This window comes from Chiloscyllium punctatum, chromosome 20 (assembly GCF_047496795.1).
Source record: "Chiloscyllium punctatum isolate Juve2018m chromosome 20, sChiPun1.3, whole genome shotgun sequence".
NCBI lineage: Eukaryota > Metazoa > Chordata > Chondrichthyes > Orectolobiformes > Hemiscylliidae > Chiloscyllium > Chiloscyllium punctatum.
Window position 1 is genome coordinate 47,083,649 of NC_092758.1, and position 8,108 is coordinate 47,091,756.

Here is an 8,108-nt window from a genome sequence, read left to right on the forward strand (position 1 = left end):
TTCATCTTCTAAGCTTATGAATATTGTTACTGAAGTGGGAGATGGCATGGGGCAGGGTAACACTAGGTACACGGATACACAAGATGGGCGCTGGACCACAGCATGGAGAGTAACACAGATACTGCCTAGAGTCACCAGAATGCCAACACAATGCACTCACAACCTAGTTGATTAGTTTAAGGCAGGTGGGGGAGAGAATACCCGTGAGTAGTGTATACTGCCTGCCGACTGTCTGGGTCCAGCCAATACCATTGATAGAAATGCTAACATACTCTGTCAGTCCATAATAGACTGACAAGAGCTTGAATAGTGGTGGTGGCTGGGAGGGTAAAGAGTCCCACCGGGCTAGTGGTAGGCTTCTGGGCCTATCAGGAGGTGCTGGGTCAGTAGAGGTGGCTGGGAGGGTGTGGGTGTTGGTGGTAGAGGGGTCATGGTAGACAGCACATTCTATTGAGCCAGCATTCCCAGCTGACTGGTAGGTACTGACTAGTAGTGGTGGCCGGGAGGGCGGAGAAGTCCCAACAGTAGAGAGCACACTTTGCTAGGAGGCTGCTACAGCTGTACGGATGGTGCTGGGACAATACTATTGTCCAGGGGGTAGAGACATCCTCATTGGTTAGGGACATTTTACTGTTGGTGGTATCCAGGGGTACAACATCTGCTAAATGGCAGATCAAAGTTTTAAGGGGAATACTGCAGGTTCCTTTATTGAAAATACAAGGCAGACAGACAAGGGTTGACAGAGCAAATGAAGAAAAGTGGTTGGGATCCATCACAGACATTACCACAACAGAGAGAGTGGATGGATAAACAGAAATGGAATAAAACTACAAAGATAGGGGTAATGTTAGTGTACCAATTAACAAACCAAATTGAACAAGTAGGTGCCTCCACTAGCAGGTGAAGAAAAAGCCAAGAACGAATTGAGGAGCTGGATGACAGGATAAAGGAGCTAGAAAAAAGATTAGAAAAACAAAGATTGATTCTCTTTCCTCCATGAATCCATCCAGCAGGGACCAACTGCTCCCTCTGTTGGACGAACCGTGCACGAGTATAACTTCGCGCCCGTTACTAGAGGAGGAACAGACTCACAGCCCAAAGCGAATTATAAACCCTTCACCCCAGGGCAGAGGCAGCAAATTATGGCCTCCCTGGGCAAATTACAGCCTGGAGCGCAAACACCAGGTTCTGGAAAGAACCGGATAGTGTATGGGTAGACATACACCAGCTGGTCCGGGCAGCTTGCACAGCAGACAAATGGAGACAGGTAGCTGGTGGACCTGTTGCCACAGCAACCCAAGATCTTTACAGCTGAGATAGATGCCCAGCAGGCTCCCTTAGCCGATTTTAAAGAGGAAATCCAGAGGGTGCTAGGAAATGCTCCCACAAAAAGAAGATGATCTAATTGCATGGGCTCGCGGGATGCAGGAGGCAGAAGCTTCTGCAATAAACAAAGCAGCCGACCTGCCACAAATGTGGCCGATAGGACACTTTGCTCAAGAATGTAGGGTCCCATGAGCAGGGGATAGAGCAGGGAACAATGTAAAATACTGCAGCCACTGCAACAGAATAAGACACATAGATGCATGGAGCACGTCAAACACCACCTGGAACACTGTGGAACCGTGGGAATCCTGAGGTCAGCAGAGCTGACAACCAGCTGCCCCTAGTCGTGAGGGTAAGGGAGATGGGAGAATTTACGTACCTGCAGTAATAGGAAGGAGGAAATGTGAAATGCTAGTAGACACGGGAGCGGCGGTATCCATCACAAACTTACCCTTACCCCACACAAATAAAACGATTTGCTTAGCCCAGGTAGGAGGGGATACAACACCAGCTTACCGAAGCGGAACTACCCTCCAAGAAATAAACAATTTATATATCCATGAAATTCTACATCTGCCAAAAAAAACGAGGGCACCATAATGGGCAATGACCTCATGAGAGAATATAATGTTTTAATCGATTGTGCAATAGGGAAATAGATTTGGCCCAGACAGGATGGTCGAAAGACCGAGATTGGGAAACTTATAAGTCACCTCAAAACTATTACAGCGGCTACAGGCACCAGTAGGGACTGGAACCTCAAAAAGGGGGGATTTGGAGCCATCTGCGCCTTCGTCCCCGGAGCATGGGCAGAAACAAAGTTAGGTACATGTCTCTTTCACATAGACCTAATAAGGGTTTCCGGGCAGGAGCATAAGCCCCACCGGCAATACCCACTAAAACCTGAAGCAGCAAAAGCAGTTTTGGAGATAGTGAAAGGATGAGTGAAACAGGGAATCCTGAAAGTAACCGCAAGTACGACTAACTCCCCGTTGTGGCCAGTTACAAAGCCTGATGGGAGCTACAGGCTCACCATTGATTATACAGGACTAAATAAGGTCACCCCCAAATTGCACCCCATTGCAGCAGACCCCTCCACTATTTTAATTGGCTTGGCCCCCGAACACAAGATTTTTACTGTTTTAGACAGAGCTAATGAGGAGGCATATAGTCGGCTTAAAACGCGACTCATACCAGCCCCCAGGCTGGCGCTGCCAGATCCCAGCAAGGATTTTCACATCCACTGTAATAATGAGGGAGGATTTTACTCCACACTGGTCACCCAAGACCACGGTAGCAGGAAAAGGCATATAGGGTACTACTCAACTACAGAAGGACCTGTAGTCACTGGGTTGCCCTGGTGCATAGCAGCCTTAGACTGTGCTGCTTAGGCTGTTAAGGTTAGTGAGCCCATAGTAATGGCAGGGAATGTCATTCTCCACACTATGCACACTCTATTAGAGATGCTAAACACAGGGAAACGAGGGTCATCTCCAATATGAGAAGGGCAAAGTGGGAGGTAGCTCTTTTACCCCCAAGACAGTCCACGGTAATAGATAGGGATACGGGAGAAAACCCAGCTGAGGGAATTCCAGGCACAGGGGAATCACACAATTGTGGGGATATAGATGGGGATGAAGATAGAGGTAGATTAAAAGGTATCCCTCTGAGACACAGCCGAGGAGGCCCTTTTCGTGGACGGGGCACAAAAATATGTAGCAGGGTCATCCTGAACAGAATGCGCTATGGTAAATGATAAATTAGAAACAGTTATGTCCGGAAAGATTGATGAAAGTTAGTCCACACAGGTAACAGAACTTGTAGCGCTCACTGAAGCACTGGAACAAGCAAAAGGAAAAATTGTGAATATATATACAGACAGTCAATATGCCTTCGGTGTAGTCCATGACTACATGGTGGCATGGGGGCAGAAGAAGGTTCACTACTGCAGGGGGAGCCCCGATCAGATACCAATTAAGAATTCAGGCGCTATTGCGTGCCAGTGAACAGCCAAAAGAGGCCGTAGTAATAAAAGTAAAAACCCATCAAAAGGAGCCAGCTAAAGAAAATGCAAATTGGCTACAATTCAAAGGAAACCAGGCACCAGACTGAGCAGCTCAGAAAGACCAAGGACTAGAAGCCATTGATGAGGCTGCAATAGCCACTATTGAATTACCAAAAGACGCTATCCAAATTCAGCAACCACAAGAAGATACCCCGCAGGAAGAGAGAGACAAATGGAAACTGCAGGGGCATTCAAAGGGGAGGATGGCATCTGGAGGTGAGCAGACAAGGTGGTAGCACCAGCATGTATACAGAACACATTGCTTGAACTGTACCATGGGCTCTCCCATACAGGTAGAGAGGCCATGATAGCAAGCCTAGGGAGAGAGTGGTGGTGGAAGGGAATGGGAAAAGACATGACCAAGTATTGCCACAGATGCATGGTTTGTGCACAACATAGCCCAGGGAGACCCATAAAAGTTAAGATGGGACACCAGCCCAGACCTAGGGGACCTTGGGAACACCTTCAGATAGATTTTACAGGGCCATTCCCACCTTCTCATGGGAAAACGTACTGCCTGGTCATCATAGACCAATTCACCCGGTGGGTAGAAGCATTCCCGACCAAAAGCTGCACTGTGACCACTGTAGCAGAATATTAGCAGATGAGGTAATCCCGAGGTGGTGGGTTTCCCTCCAGATCAACTTCGACCAAGGGACGCATTTTACAGGCCAGGTCATGAAGACCGTCTGCCAATTACTTGGCATTAGATAAATATTTTACATTCCTTGTCATCCCCAGAGCTCAGGAATGGTAGAGAGAATGAATAGAACACCCAAAAATACTTTAGCTAAGGCTTTGCAAACCTCAGGTAGAACATGGGCTGAGGGGCTGCCAGCCATACTAATGAGATTAAGAGCCATCACGAATCAGGCAACTGGGCTAACAACATATGAATTAATGACCAAATGAACAATGCAATTGCCAGAGACAATAATCACAGGTGGCACCGATGTGGGTCCACTAAAAGACAAAATTCGGTGGTATGTGGTAGAATTAAGCACCCCCCATTGAAAGGGATGCAGAAATCTGTAATTGACAAACAAGACAAAAAGGACAAGGCAGAGGAACTCTAAATCTTCTCCTGAGGTCCCAGCAGCAGGAAGCCGTGTCCTGTTGTGAGCACTGCCCAATAAACCAGGATTTGTCCCAAAATGGAATGGGCCATACGACATGGGGACATCTGTGTCTGCATAGATATTAAAGGAAAAGGCACATGGAAGCACTGGACCCAGCTAAAACTGCTTAAAGACTCCTGTGACCAAACTAATATCATTGACCATTCCCCGGGTGCAGACAGGAACAGTGGACAAGATAGTCATCCCGGGGGGGAATACTGAAAAAACAACAGAACAAACCACACAGAAGCATGACTGCACCTCCTGGTGAAAATAAAGACTTTGACTAATAACTTTATTTTAATTGCAATACCTATGTATTTTATTGCATTTAAGTGACACAGCTGTCAGGGGCATGTCAGGATTTGAAGATAACCTCTTCTATAAAACCCGCCTAAGTTTACAAGGGAACCAAACTGTTTGCTACCCACTGGTGCGATCAGTAAAATCCCTATTTGTGACCACACCCTGTGTGGACCCCTCACTGCCTGTATACAGTAGACACCTCGGCAGCGCGGTGTGAGGGACAGATGGGAAAATACAAACGGGGACTCCAGGGTAGATGTGTGCAGCTGGGCAGGACCACCGACCAATGGGGCCAGGTTCCCCAGCATAGGGGAGTGAAAACCCATTTAAAACCTAATAATTACCCACTCTGCTTAACAGGGCAGGGATGGGGATGTGTTTATGCCCTGGTTACCAAAAATGACTCCTGTGTCCAGACACAGTACTTATCAATACTGTACAGTCACCAGGGGACAGTTTACCTGCACCTGCATTGAGCAGGTATGCTTGAATGTGACCACGGGCAAACAATTCATATGTGGTCAGTGCAATGGCACCCGTGTCAGCTCTGCCACATGAACATACCCATTTGATACTTACCAGCTCGGGGGTGGCACCTGGGGATCAAGGGCAACATGGTTGGACAGACAGACAAAAGGACAAGACAATATCTGTTACCGAGTGGTGAAGGGATTTGTTTTTCTATTTAAGATGATGTATGCGACAGACACCCCAGACCTCCCAAACGTGTTCACAGTGAGGACAATTGTACCCCTCACTGTACCATGCCCAGACAGGGGACATGTCTGGAGAAGGATAGTGACCCGCTCCATCAGTCAGGAGTTTTGTGCTGACTGGCAGATAGCCACCACTTTGGGGTCATTATTGGGAAATGGATTCTTGGGATCTCTATCTTAGAGAGAAGCAGCAGGGTTCATCAGCGCTAAAAACTGAAATTACCTTCTATGTGGTCTGACTATCTTAGGCAATGATACCTCAAAAGCTCTGGAAGCAATTAATACAGAGTTGGCTGAACTCAGACTCTACACACAGCAGACACGTTATGCGGTGGATTATCAATTAGCACAGCAAGGGGGAGTTTGTACAATTATTGGTGACAGTTGTATCACCCATGTTATTGATGACTCTTATAACATTACAAAAGCCATCGAGAACATTTAAGACCAGCTAGATAATTTACAACAGGGAGTCACAATTACAGACAGCGGGCTAAATTGGTTGATATGTAAATCTTGCGGACACTATTTGGCGCGCAGGATAGTTCTCCTCATTGCACTCATGCTGGTATTCTGTGTGGGCCTTGGGTGTTTAAAGCTCTGCTGTAAGGCTCTACTGATGAGAACTGTACCAGTAGCGAGTGTCACCACAGAAGAGCCCGCAATGAAATTGGCACTCCATGATACCCCTCGGGAGGAGGAGCTCCTAGACACAACCTACCTCTACATGTAAATTGGGTGGTCTGTGGGGGATCTCTGAAGTCATCTCCTGGAACACAAAGAGGGGAGTGAAGTGGGAGATGGCATGGGGCAGGGTGACATTAGGCACATGGACATACAAGATGACCTCTGAGCCATAAGTTGACCACTTGAGACACAAGATGGCTGCTGGACCACAATATAGAGAGAGAGACAGCAGAACAAACACAGATACTGCCTGGGGCTACTCACAACCTAGTTGATTAGTTTAAGGTGGGTGGGGGAGAGAATACACATGTGTAGCATATACTGCCCGTTGAAGTGTCTGGGTCCAGCCAACACCTTTGGAAGAAAGGCTAACAGTTTGATACAGATTCAATACAAAGTACTAATAGCCAGGGCTGCAGTAATTGTCCTTCTCAGGAAGAGCGATTAGCATCCATTACTCCAGCAACAGACTTCCGCACAGATATTGAAACTGACAATGTCAGTGCTGAAACTGATAATGACAGCGCTGAAAATTGCAAAGACTGAGCTGGAACTGACAATGACTGCACCAAAACTATCAATGACTCTGCTGTGTTTACCACAAACTAACTATGTTATGCAGACAATAACCTCATCACTGACCTATTCTATCACAAAATGTATAAATGTATCTTGACAAGTGCTCCTGGGTTGAGAGAAGACTCACAGCTGACCACTGTGCTGTTGGTGTCTCTCTCTCTCTCTCTCCCCGGAGCTCCGGTATTTCCTAGTGCAATAAACTCTGTCATTGAACCCTGACCCTGACTCTGACTCTGAGGCTGGTGATTTTCCCCACAACATTATGATCCACTTTGGACCGAAACATCGCTTTCTCTTTGGAACGATTCTTATTACCTACTAAGGTTTACTTATTCTTGCTGGGTCTTTTCTGAGGATTGAAATGTTTCTCTAAACACATCACTCCCACACTGATGTTCTCTGTGCATGATTGAAAATGTATTACCTAGATGGCTTCTTTCCTGTGAAGAAGTGACATATTCCTTCTGACAAAATTTTCAACTGTGTTCAAACTGTTTTATAATTTGGAAACCTCTTCTTTCTTTGGTTGAAGATCTCTTTCTCATTCAGAATTCTGGATATCTCAGATTCTGTGACCTCTTTATTGACTGTGGGAAGTTTTAAAGCTTCAATTGTTTTCATTAGTAATTGAACTAATACATTGTTACTTTCTGGTTTCCTGCAGTCTTTTCATTCTTTTTATAATCCAGGAGTAACTCATCATCAAACTGACTGCAGTTGCTGCATCTTCTTGACAGCTTCTGTACAATAAGTTGGCAAATTTACTTCTGTCCTTCTTCAATAAAGGACAGATTCTCCTCAAAAGACATAGCTGTGTTTTCAGGAATAGTGTCAGCTGAATCCAAAAGCGTAGGGATGTCTGAAGTTTCTGTGCTGACTTGTGTGCTGGTTTTCTTCCCTGTAACTGTATTTTGAATCAGCAAGCTGATGTCTGGATTGCGTCCTAGAGTTTGACAATTATTTCCTGATGAAGGGCTTAGGCCTGAAATGACTCTCCTGCTCCTTGGATGCTGCCTGACCTGCTGTGATTTTCCAGCGCTACACTGTTTGACTCTGATCTCCAGCATTTGCAGTCCTCACTATCTCCTAATTCATTCCTTTAGACATAATTACCACCTATCTGTTTCCATGGATTTGGGCACAGTCACCTATATTGGAAACAAGACATCACAACTACTATAAATGAACAGCAAGAGGCATTATTAAATGCTACTGTGTAAAGAGGATGGTAAAGGAAGACATCTTATCTGGACTCCACAGGCTCAGTCTCCAGTTTGAGCTGAGTGAAACTTAATATAATTGATAGCAAAG